We start from the raw sequence: 25,101 nt of genomic DNA, 5'->3' as shown, positions 1-25,101 counted from the left end.
AGTGGCTGCCCAGTCTCTTCTTACAAACTTCCATTGTTGGAGCATTTACAACTTCTGGAGGCAAGTTGTTCCACTGATTCATTGTCCTCACTGTCAGGAAATTTCTCCTTAGTTCTAAGTTGCTTCTCTCCTTCATTAGTTTCCATCCATTGTTTCTTGTCCTGCCTTCAGGTGCTTTGGAAAATAAGTTGACCCCCTCTTCTTTGTTGCAAACCCTCAAGTACCAGAATATTGCTATTACGTCACCCCTGGTCATTCTTTTCTCTAGATTACAGTGATTCTTGATTATTGGTTTTTTTTGGGGGGGGGGTGTCCTATGTTTGATTTCATATGCTTTCCATCCAAACAATTTCTGAATTGCCATTTCAAAACAATATGCAGTTCCATGACAAAACATTCTTCTGAAGAGCAGTGGCCAATCCCTGAAACAGGTTTCAGTCAGTGGTGGGATTCAAAAATTTTTACTACCGGTTCTGTGGGTGTGACCTTGTGGGTGTGGTGTGGCTTTGTGAGCGTGGCAGGTGAAGGATACTGCAAAATTCCCATTCCTTCCTCACTCCTGGGGGGTATCAGGCCTGCAGCCATATTTGGATCTTTGGCCTGCCCCACTTTCTATTATTCTACTATGCCATTTCTATTGTGGGAAAATGGGAGGGGGGATTGTACGGAGTTAAATGCTATGTAGCCAAAACAAAATTCCTTCTAGAAAGCCAAGGTCATCCTTTGATACTGTAAAATCTCCATTCCCTCCCCACTCCTGGTGGAAGGATACTGTAAAATCTCCATTTCCATTTCTCCATTTCCATTTCTATTGTGGGAAAATGGTAGGGGGGGATTGTACGGAGTTAAATGCTATGTAGCCAAAACAAAATTCCTTCTAGAAAGCCAAGGTCATCCTTTGTCTCTGCACCTGACTGGAACTGGATGGGTGGAACTGCCAGTGTGGCAGTGGAAGATTGGACCATGCGATGGACTTGTGGGTGTGGGGGCAGGATCTTGAACTTTCAACTGGGTGGGGAAAACCAGGAAGCTTTCAGATTCGGATTTTCCCAGATGTGCCAACATGGCTCTCTTAATACATTGGAACTTTGAGCAATACTTTGCCTTGGACTCTGATTTAATTTTGGATGCTATTTGGAACCCTGACATTGGGACAGGTACTGCAAAATCCCTATTCCCTCCCTGTCCCACTAACCTGCTTTCCAGCTCCGTTCTCCTGTTCAGGGCAACAAAAGAAGATCAGCAGGGAGGCAGCAGGGGCGGGGCCAGCCTATTTGCCGGTTCTCCTAACTACTCAAAATTTCCACTACTGGCTCTCCAGAACCTGTCAGAACTGGCTGAATACTACCTCTAGTTTAAGTGCAGACTACAGCCCAGTGCTCCAAAATTAGGCAATCTGGGGCATAATTCATGGACTTTAAAAAAGCAATACAGGAAGAAAATCAACTTTTTTGAGTTGTGGTGCTGAAAAAGGCCGCTGTGTATTCCTCGGCTAGCAAAGGTGACTAACAAGCAGTTCGCATGGCTTGTTAGCGCATAACAGCAGACATGTCACTGAAAGGCAAAAATCACAAAACAATGTCGCACTATTTTGGCCATGTCATGCAGGGGAATTCACTGAAGAAAGCAATTATGTTTGGAAGTGTTAGTGGTAAAAAGAAACCAAGCTGCTAAAAAACATGTTGACTGGACATCATCAAAGCTAGTCCTCAACTTACAATGGTTCATTTAGTCACTGTTTGAAGTTACAGAGGCACTGAAAAAGTGAGTTACTGTATGTGTAGGAGATGACCAGACTGAGCCTGAAGTAGGGGTCAAAGGCATTGTAAGTAATGAGCCCCTGCATGCCTATAAGAGATCTAAGTCCAGCCCATCTTGAATGCCATCTTATCTCCCGCTCATTTCGCTTGTCTGTTAGTTGGTCAGATTCTTGTCGAGAGCTTTAGCTTGCAATAAATCTTTACACTCATTTGAACTGCCTGAATCTCCTGATTTGCTCAGCACTTCACGTTACTGCCATTTTTCACACCTACGCTTGTTGCAGCATCCCAATGAACAAAATCAAAACGTTTGGCAAACTGACCTCTATCTATGACGGTTGCAGGGTCTTGAGGTCCTGCGATCCCCTTTTGCGACCTTCTGACCAGCAAAGTTAATAGGTTCCCTTAATTACCATGTAACTAACTTAACAGCTGCAGGGATTCGCTTAACAACTGTGACCATCAAAGGTTGCAATGTGGGCTAAAGCTCACTTAGCAACCATCTCGCTTAGCAGCAGACCTGTTGGGCTCAATTGTGGTCGTAAATCAAGGACTACTTGTAGTGCAGCATCAGAAGATGTGGAGACACACCTGGCTCATAGAATCGCCAAGAGTTGGACATGACTGAACGGATAACATCCTCAACAGCTGTCATTCATTCCTGTCGGAAGAAGTGACAACTTCTTCATCAAAAAAGCCTTAGGCATGAAAGGGATAGAGAGATAGAATCAAGATCACGTGAAGTGTTAATACTACTTTATAATGCCTTGGTAAGGCCACACTTGAAATACTGCATCCAGTTTTGGTAGCCACGTTGTAAAAAAGATGCTGAGACTCTAGAAAGAGTGCAGAGAAGAGCAACAAAGAGGATTAGGGGACTGGAGACTAAAACATAGGAAGAACGGTTGCAGGAACTGGGTAGGTCTAGTTTAATGAAAAGGAGGACTAGGGGAGACATGATAGCAGTGTTCCAATATCTCAGGGGTGAGATATTGGAGAGGAGAGGAGAGAAGCTACCTAGAACGAAGGACAAATTTCCTGACACCAAGAATAATTAATCAGTGGAACAACTTGCCTCCAGAAGTTGTGAGTGTTCCAACATTGGAAGATGTTGGGTATCCATTTGTCTGAAGGGTTTCCTGCCTAAGCGGGGGGTTGGACTAGAAGACCTCCAAGATCCCTTCCAACTCTGTTATTGTATTCTATCTGTAAGCTCCTTAACTCTGGTGGATCATTGCACACGATTCCCTCCAAACCGCAGCCTGCTTTACGAAAAGAGTTCGGTTTTTTCCAGCGAGTCCCTTTGCTGCCTCAGCAAGTAAATTATAGAGTTGGAAAGAGGCAGTGTCACCCAGTGGAAAAAATGCAAATCGTCCCAGCCTCCTAGCAAGATTTATAACCTTTTTCTAAGTGGAATATTTATTATTTAACCTAACGCTGAGACCATGCAAAGACGTTTGCAAAATCCGGCAGCCAAAAGGGCGATTCGGTGGAGTGGTAGGAATGTTTTTTTTTTTTTTTTTTTTAAAGTGCCGGGAAGATCACTTGTGTGATCAGCTTTATCATTGCATTAGTGATGAATGCTCCCCGATGAACCACAATTCAACCCCATTATATTTATGTTTTCGTTCCTTTCTGGGTTTTTGAGCCAACCGGAGCCAGCAGAAGCTGCCTTATGCCGATGAAATACCGAGGCCCATCTGTAGCTTGCCTGCACAGACGTCACAGTAAATACCTGTACACCTCATCTACAGTTTCTCAGGTTATGTATATTTCATGCTTTCCTCCTTCGAAACATCTCTGGCTAGAGAGCTACTATTGCAGGCTCAGCAGAAACCAGATTTTGCCCAATGCCTTCATCTCTCTCTCTGTGTTATCTGTCTCTCTCTTCTTTCTCTCTTCTTTCTCTCCCCCCTCCATCTTCTCTCTCTGATCTACCTCTCTCTCTCCTCCCTCTCTCTCTCCTCCCTCTCCCTCCTCTCTCTCTCCTCCCTCTCTCTCTCCTCCCTCTCCCTCCTCCCTCTCTCCTCCCTCTGTCACTCTCTGTCTCTCTTCCCCCTCCCTCTGTTCTCCCCCCCTCCTCCCTCTCTGTCTCTCTCCTCTCTGTATGTCCCTCTCTCCCTGTTCCTCTCCTCCCTCTCTCTCTTCCCTCTCTCTCCTCCCTCCGTCTCTCTCTGTCTCTCTTCCCCCTCCCTCTGTTCTCCCCCTCTCTCTCCTCCCTCTCTGTCTCTCTCCTCTCTGTATGTCTGTCTCCTCCCTCTCTCTCTGTTTCTCTCCTCCCTCTCCTCCCTCCCTTCCTCCTCTTTCTCCTACCTCTCTCTCCTCTCTCTCTTCTTTCTCTCCTCCCTCCTTCCTTCTCTCTCTGATCTACCTCCCTCTCCTCTCTCCCCCCTCCCTCTCTGTGTGTCTCTCTCTTCCCCCTGCCTCTGTTCTCCCCCCCTCTATCCCCCTCTCTCCCTCTCTCTCCTCTCTGTGTGTCTCTCTCCACCCTCTCATCCTCTGTTTCTCTCCCTCCTCTCTCTCTGTCTCTTCATTCTGCTCTCCTCTCTTTCTCCCCTCCCTCTTTCTTCCTGCAACTTGCATAGGTGGTGCTCACCTCCTATCACTTTTTAATGTCCTTAATTATATTTTAAGTTCGGTTACTGAGAGGCCCTTCAGCTATGTGCCTCATTAGCTTCGGTGAGTAAATGTAAAAAAAAATCTGGTTTAGCTGTAGAGACTTTGGAATTCCTTTTCCATTGTTGAACGAGTGGAGTTTCCGTCAAAAAATCAGCATGCATGGATGGGCTTGATCCAAAGCTTTTTTAAAAAAAGGTGGAAGTGTTTAACCAATGCATCTGAATGAAATTATTGCAAAAATTGCTGCAAGAGAGAGGGGAGGAGGAGAAGAGGGAGAAGGACCGACTGAGAGAGGGAGAGGGAGAAAGAGTGGGGAGAGGAAAGAGAGGGGGAGAGGCAAAGAGGGAGAAGAGGGAGAAGGAAAGACTGAAAGAGGGAGAGAGAGAGAGTGGGGAGAAGGAGAGGGGGAGAAGGAAAGCCTGAAAGAGGGAGAGGGAGAAAGAATTGGGAGAGGGAGAAGGAGAGAGAAGGAGAGAGGGAGAGGGAGAAAGAGTGGGGAGAGGAATGAGAGGGGGAAGGGGAAAGAGGGGGAAGAGGGAGAAGAGGAAGAAGGACAGATTGAGAGAGGGAGAGGGGATAAAGAGTGGGGAGAGGGAGAGAGAAGGAGAGGGAGAAGGGAAGAGAGGAAGAAGAGGGAGAAGGAAAGACTGAAAGAGGGAGAGAGAGAAAGAGTGGGGAGAAGGAGATGGGGAGAAGGAAAGATTGAAAGAGGGAGAGGGAGAAAGATTTGGGAGAGGGAGAAGGAGAGAGAAGGAGAGAGGGAGAGGGAGAAAGAGTGGGGAGAGGAAGGAGAGGGGGAAGGGGAAAGAGGGGAAGAGGGAGAAGAGGGAGAAGGACAGATTGAGAGAGGGAGAGGGATAAAGAGTGGGGAGAGGGAGAGAGAAGGAGAGGGAGAAGAGGGAGAAGGTAAGACTGAAAGAGGGAGGAGAGAGAGAGTAGGGAGAAGGAGAGGGCGAGAAGGAAAGCCTGAAAGAGGGAGAGGGAGAAAGAATTGGGAGAGGGAGAAGGAGAAAGAAGGAGAGAGGGAGAAAGAGTGGGGAGAGGAATGAGAGGGGGAAGGGGAAAGAGGGGAAGAGGGAGAAGAGGAAGAAGGACAGATTGAGAGAGGGAGAGGGGATAAAGAGTGGGGAGAGGGAGAGAGAAGGAGAGGGAGAAGAGGGAAGAGGAAGAAGAGGGAGAAGGAAAGACTGAAAGAGGGAGAGAGAGAAAGAGTGGGGAGAAGGAGATGGGGAGAAGGAAAGATTGAAAGAGGGAGAGGGAGAAAGATTTGGGAGAGGGAGAAGGAGAGAGAAGGAGAGAGGGAGAGGGAGAAAGAGTGGGGAGAGGAATGAGAGGGGAAGGGGAAAGGGGGAAGAGGGAGAAGAGGGAGAAGGACAGATTGAGAGAGGGAGAGGGATAAAGAGTGGGGAGGGAGAAGGGAAGAGAGGAAGAAGAGGGAGAAGGAAAGACTGAAAGAGGCAGGGAGAGAGAGAGTGGGGAGAAGGAGAGGGGGAGAAGGAAAGCCTGAAAGAGGGAGAGGGAGAAAGAATTGGGAGAGGGAGAAGGAGAGAGAAGGAGAGAGGGAGAGGGAGAAAGAGTGGGGAGAGGAAGGAGAGGGGGAAGGGGAAAGAGGGGGAAGAGGGAGAAGAGGGAGAAGGACAGATTGAGAGAGGGAGAGGGATAAAGAGTGGGGAGAGGAGAGAGAAGGAGAGGGAGAAGGGAAGAGAGGAAGAAGAGGGAGAAGGAAAGACTGAAAGAGGGAGAGAGAGAAAGAGTGGGGTGAAGGAGAGGGAGCGAGAAGGAGAGCGGGAGAGAAGAAGAAGAGGGAAAAGGAAAGACTGAAAGAGGGAAAGAGAGAAAGAGTGGGGAGAGGGGAAAGGACAGAGAAGGAGAGAGGGAGGGGAGAAAGAAAGGGGGAGAGGGAAAAGGAGAGAGAAAAGGAGAAAGAGGGAGAGAGGGAGAAGGAAAGAAAGAGAGAAGGGGTGGCTGGGAGAGGGGAGAGAGAGGGGGAAAGCCATAGTGATGCTTCCAGATTTTTAGGGTCTCCACCTGTCATCCTGGAAATAAACCACCTGAATATAATTGGATCCAGAGGTAACCCTTGACTTACAACCATTTGAAAATTCAGCCCAACATTTCTGCAGCAAAGCGACACAGTTGTAAAATGAGTTTGGTCCCATTTTATGACCCAACTTACCAACTTACCTGTCTTATGACCTGTCTTGCCACAGTGAATCACAGTTATTACAGTTGTTAAGTGCATCTGGGTTCCCCACTGTCTTTGCTGGTCAGAAGGTGGCCAAAGATCATGACCCTGGGGATACCCTGCAACCGTCAGACATGCGAGTCAGTTGTCAAGCATCTGAATGTAAATCCTGTGACCATGGAGATGCAGCAACGGCCGTGTGAAAAACGGTCGTAAGTCCCTTTTGTCAGTGTCGTAAGTTGGGGAATTCTGGGAGTTGAAGTCCGGACATCTTCAAGTTGCCAAGGTTGAGAAACATTGCACTAAAAGAACGGTTCTAAAGTTGAGGATTACCTATAATAAGAGCAACCTTTGGGCGGGGATTCCTTGATGGAATTCAGCGCAGAGTGCAACATCTTTGGAAGAAGAGCACCATAAAACTGCACGTATGTAGACAGTATAAGGTCAAGGTTCCCCTCGCACAGATGTGCTAGTCGTTCCTGACTCCAGGGGGCGCTGCTCATCTCCGTTTCAAAGCCGAAGAGCCAGCGCTATCCGAAGACGTCTCTGTGGTCATGTGGCCGGCAGGACTAAACAGCAAAGGCGCACGGAACGCTGTTACCTTCCCACCAAAGGTGGTTCCTATTTTTCTACTTGCATTTTTTACGTGCTTTCAAGCTGCTAGGTTGGCAGAAGCAGAAGCTGGGACAAGTAATGGGAGCTCACTCCGTCACGCAGCGCGAGGGATTCGAACCGCTGAACTGCTGACCTTTCTGATCAACAAGCTCAGCGTCTTAGCCCCCGAGCCACCGCCTCGTCCCACAAACTGCACATGTGTAGATATAAATACATAAATAAATGCAGGTGTATAAGCCTGTGAGGTGGGCTGGCCTGGTGTGATTGGCCCAAAGTTACCCAGTCTGCTTTTATGCCTAAGGCGGGACTAGAACTCACCGTCTCCTGGTGATTGGCCCAAAGTTACCCAGTCTGCTTTTATGCCTAAGGCGGGACTAAAACTCACCGTCTCCTGGTGATTGGCCCAAAATCATCCAGACTACTTTCATGCCTAAGGCGGGACTAGAACTCACCATCTCCTGGTGATTGGCCCAAAGTTACCCAGTCTGCTTTCATGCCTAAGGCGGGACTAAAACTCACAGTCTCCTGGTGATTGGCCCAAAATCATCCAGACTACTTTAAATGCCTGGCGGGACTAGAACTCACCATTTCCTGGTGATTGGCCCAAAGTTACCCAGTCTGCTTTTATGCCTAAGGCGGGACTAGAACTCACCATCTCCTGGTGATTGGCCCAAAGTTACCCAGTCTGCTTTCATGCCTAAGGCAGGACTAGAACTCACAGTCTCCTGGTGATTGGCCCAAAATCATCCAGACTACTTTAATGCCTAAGGCGGGACTAGAATTCACCATCTCCTGGATTGGCCCAAAGTTAATCGGTCTGTTTTCATGCCAAAGGCAAGATTAGAACTCACTGTCTCCTCATGATTGGCCCAAAGTCACCCAGTCAGCTTTCAAGATGGGATGGGACTTGAGATCATGGTCTCCTGCTTTCTAACCTCGTGCCTTAAGTTATTAACTAGGTCAATATTCCCACCAATATCTTCTGAAAGTAGAATTAGTACAATTTTCACACTGTTGGTGGATAGAACCTGTCATCAGGAGAAAGCAAACTCTTACAGTTCCATCTGACACTTCGTTAGAGGGACGATTGAATTAATTTTAATTCATCAATAAATATTTTAATGTCTTGCAGGATTAGCCTGGCCTTCTTCTCCCAAATGTGCCCTGGTTTACTCATTATATCCCCTCCATTATTCAAAAGAAGAATTCTTTAATCCATATATTAAGGAACTGACTTCTGCTGTGCTGATTATTTACTCATAAATGTAGGCTGAAGTCTAGGAGGGAATGTGGGTGCAGACAGAAGTCCTTCGCTCAAGTACGCAAGCAGAGGATAATATTTTTTTTAAACTTTATTTTCATCTAGCTAGGAGCATCCTGAAGGAGGTTGCTGAAGAAGCTGCAGGTGTGCAGAATGCACGAAAAATTAGGGCAGTTCTTGATGGCTAAATATAGGCAAGGAGTGCTCTAATTTAGGGACCTGGCTAAAAGCAAGACGTCAGATTTTATGGTATTGTACATATTTTACTTAAGGGGTTTTTGTGTGTGTTACTAAACTTAGATAAATGATTCTGGAAGTGTAGGCATGGTGGCTTTGTCTACGGTCATAGTAGCGATATTAGGACAATTCAATCTTCTCTGTCCATGCTTCCCACAGTTGTAACTGAGCTGCATTCAGTTTTGGTCACCATTTACAAAAAAAAAAAGATGTTGAGAATGTGCAAAGTGCAAAGAAGAGCAACTAAAAGGATTCAAGGCCTGGAGACAAAAACATATGAAGAAGGGTTGCAGGAATTGGGTATGGCCAGTCTAGAGAAAAGAAGGACCAGGGGTGAACGGATAGCAGTATTCCAGTATTTGTGGGGTTGCCACAAAGAAAAGGACGTCAACTTATTCTCCAAAGTACCAGAAGGCAAGAGAAGAAACAATGGGTGAAAACTAATCAAGGAGAGAAGCAACCTGGAATTAAGGAGAAACTTCCTAACAGTGAGGACAATTAACCAGTGGAACAGAAGTTGCCTGCAGAAGTTGTAGGTCCATGAGGGTGAACCCATGGCACGGGTGTCAGAGGTGGCATGCAGAGCCCTCTCTGTGGGCACGCAGGCTGTCGCCAGCTGCTCTTCTGGTTTCTGGCACGCATGTGCCAGCCAGCTGTTTTTTGCAAGCACTGGAGCACTGGAAAACAGCCTGAAAATGGCCCAAAACGGCCAAAACACAGGCATGGTAGTCTTTGGGTTGTCGGTGGTGCAGCATGCACAAAGACCAGCTGGCTGGCGAACATGTGCATGCTGGAAACCTGAAGACTGGCTGGCCAATGCACACATGCACACCGGCCAGTCAGTCTTCAGGTTTTAGGCAATCCGGCGCATGCACCTGATCGCCAGCCAGCTGGTTCTGGTTTGGGCACTTGTTGCGAAAAAGGTTCACCATCCCTGTTGTAGGTGCTTCATCACTGGAGATGAGACTGGACAGCCGCTTGTCTGAAATGATATATGGTCATGGTCCCACCCACCTACCTGGCAATGCCCACCCCTGGCCCCCTGAAGTCAAACACAACCCTGATGCTGCCCTCAATGAAATCGAGTTTGAGACCCCTGAATCAGTGGTGGGTTCCAGATCCCATGGCAACTGATATGCTGTGATAGGGCTGAGCGTCCACCTTGGGCATGCGCGCTGCACAAACATGTGCACCCACCACCCTGCGACGCTCCAGCTGCTCCGTGGAGTTCACGCAGGCACCGTACACTGTGCGTGTGTGTACAAATGGCCCAGTTAGCTTCAATAGAGGTAAGGGACGCGGACGGGTGGGCCCTCCAAAACACCGTTCCGGTACGGTGGCTGCTGCTCCCAGCTGCCACCGGTACCGGGGCGTACCAGCCATAGCCCACCACCGTCCTGAACTATATGGGCTTCCGCTCCCAGAATTCACAGAATTTCTTCTTAGGATTGGGAATTCTGGGAGTGGAAGTCCACACCTCATAAAGTTGCCAAGGTTGGGGGGAAAAGGCTGCGTTAGAATGTTTCTGGTAATGAGTTGTGATGCAGTCAATGACCTCCTCTTGAGAAAGGAGTTCTTTTGATTCAGACCAAGTTAAGGCAGATGATATTCTGAATGGTTGAATTGTACCTTGGAATAAATTTTGTAATGAAACCCTATTCCCAGTCCAGTTTCTTCATTTTTGATACATTGCAAATAAGATGTAGGCAATGCTTGTTTGGAGTGCACCAAATCAAGTCAATGCTAGATTATGAACGCATTAAGCACTATTTATATAAATGGAGCCACTTCTATAGTAGGTTGATTGGACACATTGCAAATGTATTTATTATTTATGTTACAGGAATGAGTATAAATGTTAATGGGAAGAGTATAGGAAGACAAATGCAGATTAAAAAAATAAATAAACCAAGATACAATACAATACAATACAATACAATACAATACAATACAATACAATACAATACAATACAATACAATACAATACAATACAATACAATACAATACAATAGCAGAGTTGGAAGGGACTTTGGAGGTCTTCTAGTCCAACCCCCTGCCTAGGCAGGAAACCCTATACCGTTCCAGACAAATGGCTATCCAACATCTTCTTAAAGACTTCCAGTGTTGGGGCATTCACAACTTCTAGAGGCAATTTCTGTTCCACTGATTAATTGTTCTAACTGTCAGGAAATTTCTCCTCAGTTCTAAGTTGCTTCTCTCCTTGATTAGTTTCCACCCATTGCTTCTTGTTCTACCCTCAGGTGCCTTGGAAAATAGTTTGACTCCCTCTTCTTTCTTCATTCCAGGTCCCAAGGATTGGCTACACAGATCCAGTCCTGGCTGTGTTGATCAAATCACAGATTTACATTTTATCCCCAGAGCTGGGCAGTGACTTTAAGTTAAGATCCATATTGGTATTCCAATGGATTGGTATTATACCAACAGCATTTGTAGCTTGTGATACTTATATGGATTTACAATAAAGTTAAGAAAAGATGACACTCGGTTTACTTTTCCCAATCATTATAACACGAGAAAGCGAGTGATTTTCTTTAAGCCATTAACATAACATCAATGCTTATTACAGCCAAATGAAGCTGGGTACCTGTTGCCAAGATCCATTTAAAGAATCAAGAGCAGGTGTGTCAAACTCGATTTCATCGAGGGCCGCATCAGGGTTCTGTTTGACCACAGTGGGGGTGGGCAGAGGGGGCATGACTGGTTGTGGCTCTGAGGTGGGTTCCTACAGTTTCGGACCGGTTCGAACCGGTAATGGTTTGGCGGCCTCTGTCACTGGAACCAGCAGCGACCCAGGCCTGCCACACCCCTGAACCAGTTCTCCTACAGAGCTGCCATCTTGATTTTTACAATACAATACAATACAATAGTAGAGTTGGAAGCGACCTTGGAGGTCTTCTAGTCCAGCCCCCTGCCTAGGCAGGAAACCCTATATCGTTTCAGACAAATGGCTATCCAACATCTTCTTAAAGACTTCCAGTGTTGGGGCATTCACAACTTCTGGAGGCAAGCTGTTCCACTGATTAATTGTTCTGACTGTCAGGAAGTTTCTCCTCAGTTCTAAGTTGCTTCTCTCCTTGATTAGTTTCCACTCATTGCTTCTTGTTCTGCCCTCAGGTGCCTTGGAGAATAGTTTGACTCCCTCTTCTTTGTGGCAACCCCTGAGATATTGGAAGACTACTATCATGTCTCCCATAGTCCTTCTTTTCATTAAACTAGACATACCCAGTTCCTACAATAATTCTTCATATGTTTTAGTCTCCAGTCCCCTAATCATCTTTGTTGCTCTTCTCTGCACTCTTTCTAGAGTCTTCACATTTTTTCTACATCATGGCGACCAGAACTGAATGCAGTATTCCAAGTGTGGCCTTACCAAGGCATTATAAAGTGGTATTAACACTTCACGTGATCTTGAGTTCTCTGTGTGTGTGTGCAGAACAATTGTAATTGCACATTTTTTAAACGTTTTGCGCATGTGCGGACCTATTTTTGTGCAAATGCGCACACACATTCTTTTTACACACACCGAACCAGCAGTAATGCTGGTGTCAGCGTTCCAAATATCATGCAGAATTAAATCAGAGTCCAAGGCAGAGCTATCCTTAAAGTCCCAATTTAATAAGACAGACATGTTGGCACATCTGTGGAATCCCAAATCTAAAAGCTTCCTGGGATTCCACTCAGTTGAAAGTTCATGATCTTATCCCCACACGCATAAATCCATCACATGGTCCAATCTTCTTCGGCCACGCTGGCATCTCCACCCAGCTGCTTCCGGTCAGGTGCAGAGGTGCGGAGACAAAAGATGACCTTGGGCTTCTAGAAAGGAATGACAACAACACATTCCACAAGTCTACTCCTTTCTATTCCCCCCTCCCAACTACTACACTAATGAAACAGCATAATGAAATAATAGAGAGTGTAGCAGGCCAAAGATCCTAAAAAAATATATAACTGCAGGCCTGACAGCTGGGAGCAACCCCCCCATGATGTGGCTATGATGGATGTGGCCAGCTCAACGTCACTCCTGTCGGGGGCACCTGTGGTGGCCAAGTGCTAAGCCAGGACTACCCTGAGACCCTCCCTCACTCCTTCCTTCCTTTTCTTCTTTTTCCTTCCCTCTTCATTCTCCTTTCTTCCTTCCCCTCTTTACTTATTTTTTCCTTGCTCTCTTCCCATCTTTCCTTCTTTTTTCTTTGTCTTTCCTCTTTCCCTTTCTCCTTTCCTGTTCCTTCTTGCATGCTGAAATGCAAAAGGGGAAACATTTCCCTGAAATGCAAAGGGAGAGGGGTGTGTGGCCAGGTTTGGTGTGGCCAGCTCGGTGTCGCTTGTGTCAGGAGCAACTGGAGTGGCTCAGGCAGGGCTGGGAGGGATCTTCCTGCAGCCCTCTGCCAGCAAAAATCGAAGTCAGGGTTCCAAGTAACACCCCCAATGGAATCAAAACTCCAAGGCAGATATTTCTCTCAAAGCTTGAGTTTATTAGAGATGTCTAGAAGTTGTGAATGCCCCAACACTGGAAGTCTTTAAGAAGATGTTGGATAGCCATTTGTCTGAAACGGTATAGGGTTTCCTGCCTAGGCAGGGGGTTGGACTAGAAGACCTCCAAGGTCCCTTCCAATTCTGCTGTTGTATTGTTTTGTATTTTTCATATTGACACATCTGGGAAAACCTGAATCTGAAAGCTCCCTGGTTTTCCCCACCCAAAGTAAAGTCAAAATTCCTTCCCCGGCATCGGCATCACATGGTCCAATCAGGTCACTGTCCCAGCTGGGGTTGACTCCCAGTCACGCCCCTCCAGGTGCAGGCTGAACGTCCTTAACTCCCAGGAGAAAAAGATTGTTATGGCTGTACATCCCACACTATCTCCATCCATCCCACTCCCATCCCCACTGCTCGCCCGCCTGCCGCTTGTGGCAGCCGCAAAGATCCAAATTTAAAGATGGCCTCCAGGGCTGAGCTCAGGTGGGAGGGGTCAATTTTCACTGGCAGAGGCATCGCGGGCCAGTCCTTCACTGTTTCCAGGGCAGCCCAGTGGGCCAGATCTAAGCACCCCTTGAGTTTGATCCCGCTGATCAAGAGCCTTACATTTGTGACTGGGAAGATGTTTGCCTGAGCTGCATCATGTCTCTGCAATCTGCTAATTAATTGGTCCGAGTAAACGGTGTATCTAAAACAGGGGTGGGTTCCTTCTTGTTCTACCCTCAGGTGCCTTGGAGAATAGTTTGACTCCCTCTTCTTTGTGGCAACCTCTGAGATGTTGGAAAACTGCTATCATGTCTCCCCTAGTCCTTCTTTTCATTAAACTAGACATACCCAGTTCCTGCAACTGTACTTCATATGTCTTCGCCTCAGTCCCCTAATCCTCTTTTTTGCTCTTCTCTGGACTCTTTCTAGAGTCCAATCACTTCCCCTGATCTTGATTCTATCCCCCTATTAATGCAGCCTAGGGTTGCCATGAGTTGTACCTTTTTTTTTGCCTCCACATCTGGTTCCATCCCTGAATATGGGAGTTAGAAGGTAACCAGTTTGTAAGACTAGCAGCTGCTGATCAACAATCTTCATTAACAGGAATAAAGATTTTAAAGACAGCGATGCCCGGAGAGTGGCGAGCTTAGGGGTTCCCTGGTGATGGAGTTGTTAGAACACAGCATTGCAGGCAAACTCTGCCCACAGCCTGGAGTGCAATCCTTACAGTGGTCGAGATTGACTCAGTTGTCCGTCTTTCCGAGGTCGGTAAAATGAGCACCTAGGTTGTTGGGGGTGATATGCAAATAACGCTTTGATGTTGTAAACTACAGTGTGTGTGCTGTAAAACACTTTGAGGCAGTATATAAGTGCTGTGGTGGCACAGTGGTTAGAGTGTAGTACTGCAGGCTAACTTCTGCTGACTGCTGGCTGAACTGGTAGTTTGGTAGTTCGAATCTCACCAGACTCAAGGTTGACTCATCCTTCCAAGATTGGTAAAATGTGGACCCAAATTTTTGGGGGGCAAAAGGCTCTGTAAACTGCTTAGAGAAGGGTGTAAAGCACTGTGAAGCCATATATAAGTCTAAATGCTATTGCTATATAAGCCTGAATCCTAAATGCTATTTTCTTTTTCTTTTTTAATCTAAATATCCAAAACAGGGAGACTGATTGGTTGAGTTAAATAATTCATAGCCTGGCTTTAATTTTTAGTGTAAAAGGGGGGCGGGTAGCGTAAAAGTGAATGGAGCTCAAAATCTGTACACTTTTCTATGTTCTCTCTCTCTCTCTCTCTCTCTCTCTCTTTCTCTGTATGTTAAAATTTTGGTCACCTGTCCCCCAAATATTTTTATTTATTTATTTCAGTCATGTCTTTGTTTAGTTTTGGTGAGATGAGCTTGTGAGTTTCCTTTTAAAAACAAAATCCCAATATCCAAGAAATGGAAACTGATAGCTTAAATGAAATAATTCAGAGCTTTAATTTTTATTGTAAAAAGTGAATGGAATCTGTGCCTCCCCCCGCCCCCCGCCATCTCTCCTTGCTCTCTTAAAATCTTGGTCACCCATCTCCCAAATATCCTTTATTTGAGCGGTGTTTGTTTAGTTTTGGCAAGTTCCAACACAGCCATGCTATTCTGCAGCTAAAAATGGGGAACTTACAGATCTTGATTTACCTTCTTACCTCGAGGTAAATTCCTTGCAGATCCAAACAAAATGGTGCAAATGATTACAATTTGGGGCAATGAGTTTTCTCTGTGCGTGCTGGGAAGATGGAATTTTTTTTTTGTCCGTAATCTTGCAAACAAGTTAATTATTGCATGCTTCGTGGAAGTGGAAACATTTCTTCCTTGTCCATAAAATAGACTTTCCTCTTAAATAATTACTCCTTGTCCCTCAACTAAAACTTTCTAAACCCAATTGATTCTTAAGATGGGATTCTGCTTGTAACTGCTCCTTTGTATAGCATTTCTTAGCTCCATCCATTCTACAATGCTGCAGATGCCCTGTGTAGTTTTGGCAGTAACTTGCTGTTTTAAATTGTCTCCTTTCCAGCATGACGTTTGTACATTTTCTGGCACTGCCACCAAGTTTGTTTAAGAAAATAACAGCTAAGGAGAACGCTTGACCCTTTTTGAAGTACTTTCCCTGTAAATTTCACCCTGCCAATTTAGCCGAGTAAAGTCTGCATTTCAGTTTTGTGTTATTTTGCATCTCGTGGCACTTCCACAGAACCCCCCCCCCCTCAGTGGAATTGCTGATCTCAAAGCAAAGGGCTTTATTGTTTCGTTTTAAAATAAAATAAAATAAAATAAGTTTGCAGAAAAGGGAGCATTGAACGAAAGGTGTTTCTTTATTAATCACTGCAACAGACAGACAACAAAGCAGGGCTCTCTTTGGAGGAGAGCCTCATAGAAACTTGCAAGCTTCTGTGGTTAAAATATACAGTTCTAATTTACCGCTCAGATCAATAAAGATGGAGATTATCCATCTCTGAGTACCGAGAATTGACTGGCAAGCACATAATGACTTTGGGCCCAGCCCACAAGTTTAGAGCCGAGGCGATAGATCTCCAGGTGTCAATCATCATAATTTCTTTTATCGACAATGTCCAGGGGGCTATTTGTCTTCCCGAAGTCTTGGTCCACTCGGAGCATTTATCCTTCACCGCCGTCTCTGGGAGTGTGATCAATGCACAGCTACAGCTGGTTGAAGGGGACCAAATCCATTGAACACTTGATTTGGTTCCATTTTACCAGCTTTAGCAAAGCATTCTAGGCCTCGTCACTGTTGGCAGAAGGCTACAGAGGAGAGCAAAAAAGCAAGATGGCCTCCATACCCGTTCTAGAAGGCTATTTGCCGGCAACCAAGGTTGGGTGTCTTCCAATGGGTCAAACTCATCAAAAGCCAAGGCAGATCCATGCATAAAGATGAAGGCAATCAAATCTATGGGGGTGGATGAGGGGAAAAAATCAGTGGCGGGATTCAAATAATTTAACAACTGGTTCTCTGCCCTAATGACCAGCTGGGTAGGCGTGGCTTTGTGGTCATGTGACTGTGTGGGCATGGCCAACTCAACGTCACTCACGTCGATGGGCGCTTCGCCTTAGCTGTGACAATGTAATAAGGGTTAATCAGAGATGCAGTTTCTGTAAGCAGGGCAATAAAGATTAGGCTAGAAACAATACCAGAATGTTTCCTTCCTGCCTTCCTTCCTTACAGGATTAATTGGAAAAAAACAAAATAAGATTTCTTCCAACAACCAGTTCTCCAAACTCCTTAGAAAGTTAACAACTGGTTATCCCGAATAGGTGCAAACTGGCTGAATCCCACCACTGGAAAATAGGTCTCCTATATGGCATACATCAAATATATAAAAAAAATATCTGTGAAATATATGTTGAGGACCGTGTCAATCTAGAACATAGGGCCATCCCCTTTCAGATCACTCTGTTGATTGTTCAACTGCTATTAGAGTCAATTCGAGCTCTACTACTTAAAACCTTTAGTGTAACTCAGATGCTACTTCAAGAGGCTCCTTTCCCAGTTCCAGGTTAGCTGCAGTGGTACAAGATGTCCCAACAAAATTCCATTATATTTATTAATAACACCAAAATGCCAACAATGATTTAGAACCAGCCCATCTTTGTAGGTGCGTAAGTCTGCAACACTTCAGAAACCAATGGAGACTAAAAGATGGTTTTGCCTGAGGTCATTTCAAAATATTTACGTTTTTGCAGGTAAGATAGATAAATTCATCAGTTCTGCGTTCATTCAGTTTCTTATTTTATAGAGTACATGTAACGGTTTGTTCCGATTTTGCAATTTGGGAGAGAAAAAGAATGTAGCATTCACATATTATTTCATGGACATTTCTCCTCAAATAGAGGGGGTGGGGGGTTGGCTTGTAAAGTTCCAGATTTTAGTCTATATGTATGTTCTGGTTTACCTACAGATTCATAAAGTATAAATTAGACATATCTGTGTAGAATGTTGGGTGCAACGAACATCTCATGATCTGTATTTGGGGTTTTTGATTTCTTCTGATAGTGAGAACATAGTAATGTTTAAATATAAAAAGAGAATTAGGAAATAGAGCAAAAAAGGAAAATAGAAATATAAATTGTCTGACTTAGGCTAAGGGGAGTAGATAATACAGTTGACCCAAGCAAAGTGCTTTGAATCTAAATTGACGTTTGTTTGGTCATAGGTTAACATTCATCCTATCCTCAGTATTGATTATTGTGGTTGTGAAGATGTGAGTATGTGATACAATCATGATCTGATGTTGTAACCATTAGGCAATAAACATGAAATGCTTTCTTCACTGAACCTTGGCTAATGATAACAGTTCCAACTGTAGTAGTTCTTACTTGATTTAAATATTGCCAAATGAATTATTTATAAAATTACACCCACATTTCAACAATATTTACGATAGGTGGTAGTTTGTCTTCTACAGACCTAGTAAGGCAAAGGAGAATAATGATGGATGGATGGATGGATGGAAGGAAGGAAGGAAGGAAGGAAGGAAGGAAGGAAGGAAGGAAGGAAGGAGAAAGGGAATGAATGAATGAATGAATGAAGGAAGGAAGGAAGGAAGGAAGGAAGATTTTTATGGGGAAGAAAGGAAAGGAGAAAGATTTTTATGAGAGAGGGAGGGAAGAAGGAAGATTTTTATGAGGAAGAAAGGAAGGGAGAAAGATTTTTATGAGGGAGGGAGGGAAGAAGGAAGATTTTTATGAGGAAGAAAGGAAGGGAGAAAGATTTTAATGAGGGAGGGAGCGAAGAAGGAAGATTTTTATGAGGAAGAAAGGAAGGGCAAAAGATTTTTATGAGGGAGGGAGGAAAGAAGGAAGGAAGATTTTTATGAGGAAGAAAGGAAGAGAGAAAAAATTTTGTAAGGGAGAGAGAGGAGAAGGAAGGAAGATTTTTATGACGAAGAAAGGAAGGGAGAAAGATTTTTATGAGGGAGGGAGAGAAGAAGGAAGGAAGGAAGGAAACCAGCTGAAGCTTGACATCAACCTCTTCCTTTCCCTGTTTGTATCTCCAAGGGACATGAGAAGAAATCAAGATGTGATTAATCATACATAAATCACAAATGTTTAAAAGGTAAGATACATGAGCTGCCCTAAGCACAATATGATACATTGCACATTACTCAGTTCAAGCTTCTGAAACTGCAGTCATGGCAGATTTCTATTGTCTTTTATTCCTTGCTACTTCAAGAAATCCTCCGTCTCAGAGCTCCGTCTAGTTAAACCCCATTACTGGAAGTCAATGTTTCCATCATCTCTTCCGTGTCCCCTCCCCCACACTCCAGCACAAAGAAAAAGCAAAACCCGCATCTCATCATTTCGGTCATGATGTTCAATTAAAATCAGTCTTAGTTTATTCAGTACTGTCAACAGCCTTTTGCAAAGCTAGGGTGATGGGATTCCTAGGAGCTCCAGCATGGGAAGAGAATGATGGCTTAACATAGCACAACATAATGTAACCAGAAGGGGGAAATCGTGTTCAGGATGGTGGATGATTGGAACATAGATTCATGAAGCTGAAAGGGACCTCAGAGGTCTTCTAGTCCAACCCCCTGCTTAAAGCAGGGGATCTTATACCATCCAGTGGTGGCTTGCCAATTTTTGTACTACCGGTTCAGGCACGCAAAAGCGTCCAGGCGGAGCCTTCCGCTACTACCAGTTTGGCTGAACCGGGAGCAACCTAACTCTGACACTATCCCAATAAAAATACCACTTCATAATGCCTTGGTAAGGCCACATTTGGAATACTGCATTCAGTTTTGGTCACCACGATGTAGAAAAGATGTGGAGACTCTAGAAAGAGTGCAGAGAAGAGCAACAAAGATGATTATGGGACTGGAGGCTAAAACATATGAAGAATGGTTGCAGGAACTGAGTATGTCTAGTTCAATGAAAAGAAGGACTAGGGGAGACATGATAGTAGTCTTCCAATATCTCAGGGGATGCCACAAAGAAGAGGGAGTCAAACTATTCTCCAAGGCACCTGAGGGTAGAACAAGAAGCAATGGGTGGAAACTAATCAAGGAGAGAAGCAACTTAGAACTGAGGAGAAACTTCCTGACAGTTAGAACAATTAATCAGTGGAACAGAAATTGCCTCCAGAAGTTGTGAACGCCCCAACACTGGAAGTCTTTAAGAAGATGTTGGAGAGCCATCTGTCTGAAATGGTATAGGGTTTCCTGCCTAGGCAGGGGGTTGGACTAGAAGACCTCCAAGGTCCCTTCCAACTCTGCTATTGTATTGTATTATATTGTATTAAATGGTTGTCCAGTCTATTTTTGAAAACCTCCAGTGATGGATGGGGCAGCCACAACTCCAATGGTTATAAGTCGAGGATTACCTCCGCTGAAAATTTGTAAAAAGAAATTAATTGTGGGAATGACAGTAGGCAATTAGTTAATATTCTCTTCTCTTCTTTGAAAAGGAAGGGTGGTTGTGAGAAGAAGGGCCATCTCAAATCATCCCAAACGTGCTTTTTTGTTTTAGGAGGCAACTGGACTTCCTTGTTTTTTTTTTCTTTGAAGATGTTTCGCTTCTCATCCAAGAAGCTTCTTCAGCGCTGGCAGAATGGTGGGGAATGGAAGCCTGTCAGAGCCAAAGAAGCTTCTTGGCTGAGAAGCAAAATGTCTTCAAAGAAAAAAAAAAGGAAGTCCGGTTAACTCCTTTAAAAAAGCACTTTTGGGACAACCATGACCTGGATGACTGAGAATCTCTACAGACTTCCATCTCAAATCAGTTACGATGTGGATGAGAGAAAGTGTGGGGTAGCGATATCTACTGACCCCTTGCATCCAGGTCATAAATTGTTTCAACTTGTACCCTCAAAACAACGCTGTAGTTGTACACCAGAGCAACTAGACACAAGGACAGCTTTTTCCCAAATGCCATCCCTCTGCTAAACAACTAATTCCCACAACACTGTCAAATTATCTACTAAGACTGTATTACTATTATTATTCTCATCCTTACTAGTATCTATCTTTTCCCACTTATGGCTATAACCATGTGGCTTGTATCTTTACAATTCATATTGTTTTATTTGTTTCCCAGTATGATTTGATTGCTTATTAGCAACCTCTAATTATCACTAAATGTTGTATCTTATGATTCTTGAGGAATATATTTTATTTTTTCTTTATGTACACTGAGAGTATATGCACCAAAGACAAATTCTTTGTGTATCCAATCACACTGGGCCAATAAAGAATTCTATTCTATTCTGTTCTACAATCTGTTCTATTCTATTCTATTCTATTCTATTCTATTCTATTCTATTCTATTCTATTCTATTCTATTCTATTCTATTCTACTCTACTCTACTCTATCTACTCTACTCTAATTCTAATTCTAATTCTAACTCTACTCTATTCTATGTTGTAACATTTACTTAGCTTCCTACATGAGACCTCATTCCTACAACGAGTTATATAGTTGGAGGCTTGCTTTTACACATATAAAAAAGTGTTTGCTGGTTGTTCACCATTAATCAAAAACAATAATGTGTTTTCCACCAGAGAGATTTTAGTGGCAGAGTTGCAATCAACTGCCATCGGCTCGCTAACACTTCTGCCTGCTGGCTAGATTCTTAGATGTGAAAATGTTCCTTTGGGGCAACTCTTTTCATGCTAAGGTTTCTGTTTTTCAAGGCTCAGGATGGGCTAATCCAGGGGTGTCCAACCTTGGCCCTATTTTAAGACTTGTGGACTTCAACTCCCAGAATTCCCCAGCCAGACTGTCTTAAAGCGACAAGGTTCCCCGTCCCTGGGTTAATCCTTTAAACACACATACTAACCAATGCAAAAAAGTCTAAACGGACATTGAAATAAACTCAATGCACATGAATAAACAGACAGGTATATTCTACCACCTGGGATAATGAAAGGACTGTTTCTACCCAAAATGCCTCCAAAGTCTCTATACACTTCACAATCTTTAGGTAAAGGTAAAGATGCCCCTCGCATATATGTGCTAGTCGTTCCCGACGCTAGGGGGCGGTGCTCATCTCCGTTTCAAAGCTAAAGAGCCAGCAGTGTCCGAAGATGTCTCCGTGGTCATGTGGCCGGCATGACTAAACCCCGAAGGTGCACGGAACGCTGTTACCTTCGCACCAAAGGTGGTCCCTATTTTTCTACTTGCATTTTTACATGCTTTCGAACTGCTAGGTTGGCAGAAGCTGGGACAAGTCACGGGAGCTCACTCCGTTATGTGGCGCTAGGGATTCGAACCATCGAACTGCTGACCTTTCTGATTGGCAAGCTCAGCGCCTTAGCCACTAAACCACCGTGTCCCTTTCGCGATCTTTACAGGAGGAGAAATTCCTTGGACTGCGTGTCCAGTCCTTCTTGTCCTCCTTAAATGTGCTGCATTAAACCAAAAGTGCTTGAAACCAATGATAAAGGCTGCAATGCAAAATACGGATATATATTAATATCACGTTACTACTATTGAGCCAGGTGTACCTTATGATTCTTGACAAATGTATCTTTTCTTTTTATGTACATTGAGTGCATATGCACCAAAGACAAATTCCTTGTGTATCCAATCACACTTGGCCAATAAAGAATTCTATTCTATTCTATTCTGTTCTACAATCTGTTATCTCCTATTTTATTCTAATTCTATTACGAAGCGGCGTTGCAAAATTCACAGCATTTCAAAGGACAAGATTGTCCGCGTTGGTGCATTAGCTGAAAATGCAGAATTGGAAGAGTTCCCATTTCAAGGCAAACTAAATTAATTTCCCACTGGTTCTCCTGCGGTATCCATCCTTCACTTGGTGTCCTGGGTCCTTCTTTAAATGCATTTGAAGATATCTTGGCAAGGTGTTCTTATTTTATTTAACCTGGCAGTAAAAGTGGCTCCTTCTGAAATCTGTAATCAAAGCATTTCCAATTCTTGCTTATCTAATCTTTTAGGGAGATCTTGCATCATTCTCTGCCAGTCATAGCGTGCAGGAGCAGAAAATATATTAGCTTAGCTGTTTAGTTTCTTTGCTAAGACCGCTATAACAACATCTATTTTTAACAGAAAGGCGAAACTTGGTTAGTTCCGAGTAGCTCATTGGAAATCTATAAAGAGCTTGATGAGAGCATCCGATTTGCACATTGTGGCTCTATGCCGTCAGCATAATTTGCACACTGTTTTCACAAACACAGCGGGGCAATGCCAAGCTTTAGTTAGGGAACACATTATGCTTAACCTACAGAATTTTGTCATTTTAACACTCTCCGATGGAAAAGCTCTCTCTGGATAACAACATTAAATCTTTGAAGACTTTTCCTGTTCTGCGGATGGTGAATGCTCACATTTCTTAGGAAAAAGGACAGCAATGTGAACACACACTTCAGGGGATTGCTGCTAGCTTCCAGCAATTAGAATAGAATAGAATAGAATAACAGAGTTGGAAGGGACCTTGGAGGTCTTCTAGTCCAACCCCCTGCCTAGGCAGGAAACCCTACACCGATTCAGACAAATGGTTATCCAACGTCTTCTTAAAATTTCCAGTGTTGGAGCATTCACAACTTCTGGAGGCAAGTTGTTCCGCTGATTAATTGTTCTAACAATCTATTAATTGTCAGGAAATTTCTCTTTAGTTCTAAGTTGCTTCTCTCCTTGATTAGTTTCCACCCATTGCTTCTTGTTCTAACCTCAGGTGCCTTGGAGAATAGCTTGACTCCCTCTTCTTTGTGGCAACCCCTGAGATATTGGAAGACTGCTATCATGTCTCCCCTTGTCCTTCTTTTCATCAAACTAAATATACCCAGTTCCAGCAACTGTTCTTCCTATGTTTTAGCCTCTAGTCCCCTAATCATCTTTGTTGCTCTTCTCTGCACTCTTTCTAGAGTCTCAGTATCTTTCTTACTTCCGTGACATCATTACATGTAGTCCTTGACTTATGACCCAGCGTGGGACCAGAATTCCCATTGCAAAACAATGGTTGTTACTTGAGTTATACTTGATCTTAACAAACTTTCTTCCCCAGGGTTGTTAAGTGAATCAATGTGGTTGTTATGTAAGTCACAGTCATTAAGCAAATCCGGTTGCCCCAACTGACTTTGTTGGAAGCCGGCTGGATAGGTCACAAGAGGGGGAAATCACACGAGCCCAAGATGCTAAAACAATCACAAATGCATGCTGGTTCCAAAGCACTCCAATGTTGATTGCTGTGATGGTCATACGTGCAAGGGCCAGTCGTAAGTCACTTTTCTCAGTGCCATGACTTTAAATTGCAGCTAAAGGAATGGTTTATAAGTCAAGGATTACCTCTGTTCAGCAATATAGATCATTTCTACTGTTGTATCATGTCAACCTGACCTAGCCTTATATTTTATGATTTTTTAAAATGCCAACTGTCACCTTACTTACAAAACAAGATCTTACTTGCTACTCAAATAGAATTGATTAAAACCAGTGTAACCATCTTGGTTAGAACTTCTAGGAGAATGTTAGAAAAACCAAGACTTCTACAGAGAAATTTGCTTTGCAGTTGGGAATTTGCAATCCTAGATGTCCTTAAAGGTAAAGGTTCCCCTTGTACATATGTGCTAGACGTTCCCAACTCTAGGGGGCGGTGCTCATCTCCATTTCAAAGCAGAAGAGCCAGTGCTGTCCGAAGACGTCTTTGTGGTCATGTGGCCAGTATGACTAAACGCCAAAGGCGCACGGAACGCTGTTATCTTCCCACCCAAAGGTGGTCCCTATTTTTCTACTTGCATTTTTATGTGCTTTGTTGGCAGAAGCTGGGACAAGTAACAGGAGCTCACCCTGTTATGCGGCGCTAGGGATTCGAACCACTGAACTGCCGACCTTTCTGATCGACAAGCTCTGCCTCTTAGCCACTGAGCCACCGTGCCCCCATCTTACTTGCTACTCAAATAGAATTGATTAAAACCAGGGTAAACAACTTGGTTGGAACTTCTAGGAGAATGTTAGAAAAACCAAGACTTTGACAGCGAAATTTGCTTTGCAGTGGGGAATTTGCAACCCCAAAATGTCCTTACTCACAAGTAAACGTCCTTGCTTAATCACCTGGGCACAAGCATTGTAATTTTTAATGGGACGGAATGGCAAACCAGAGATCAACCAAATGAACTGTGATGGATTTCAATTGCATTTAAATGTAAATGTGAATCGAATGACATCAACAACATTAGTTTTTGGCCAGGACAAAGCCACTATTACTGATCGTTCTGAGTTTTTAAACTCAGAGGCTAAGGATGACCCTTGACTCAAGACAAAAATGTGCATTTTAGCACTCTGAATTTTTCATCAGTTCTGAACTGCGATGACACTCATGATGTCATTACTGGTACCGAGCAAATCTTTTTGCATCCTCATTTGGGCCCTAAAGGATTGTATCTTCCTTTCTTTTGTCTTAACGAATCCCAAATTGTCATCCCAAATCCC

The 25,101-nt window shown here is 44.1% G+C and overlaps 1 long non-coding RNA gene across 1 annotated transcript in view; it reads right to left on the bottom strand.

The window, feature by feature from the left end:
* Window positions 1-15,990: 15,990 nt before the first annotated feature.
* LOC309390476 overlaps window positions 15,991-25,101 on the bottom strand; it is a 58,264-nt gene continuing 49,153 nt past the window's right edge. The window contains exon 2 of the long non-coding RNA XR_014175139.1: window positions 15,991-16,603. This is a non-coding gene — a long non-coding RNA (uncharacterized lncRNA). The remainder of the gene's footprint in view (window positions 16,604-25,101) is intronic.

Source organism: Natrix helvetica (assembly GCF_964273705.1).
Source record: "Natrix helvetica genome assembly, chromosome: 3".
NCBI lineage: Eukaryota > Metazoa > Chordata > Lepidosauria > Squamata > Natricidae > Natrix > Natrix helvetica.
The sequence above is the reverse complement of the archived record's forward strand: the minus strand, read 5'-3'. Positions and strand labels throughout refer to the sequence as shown.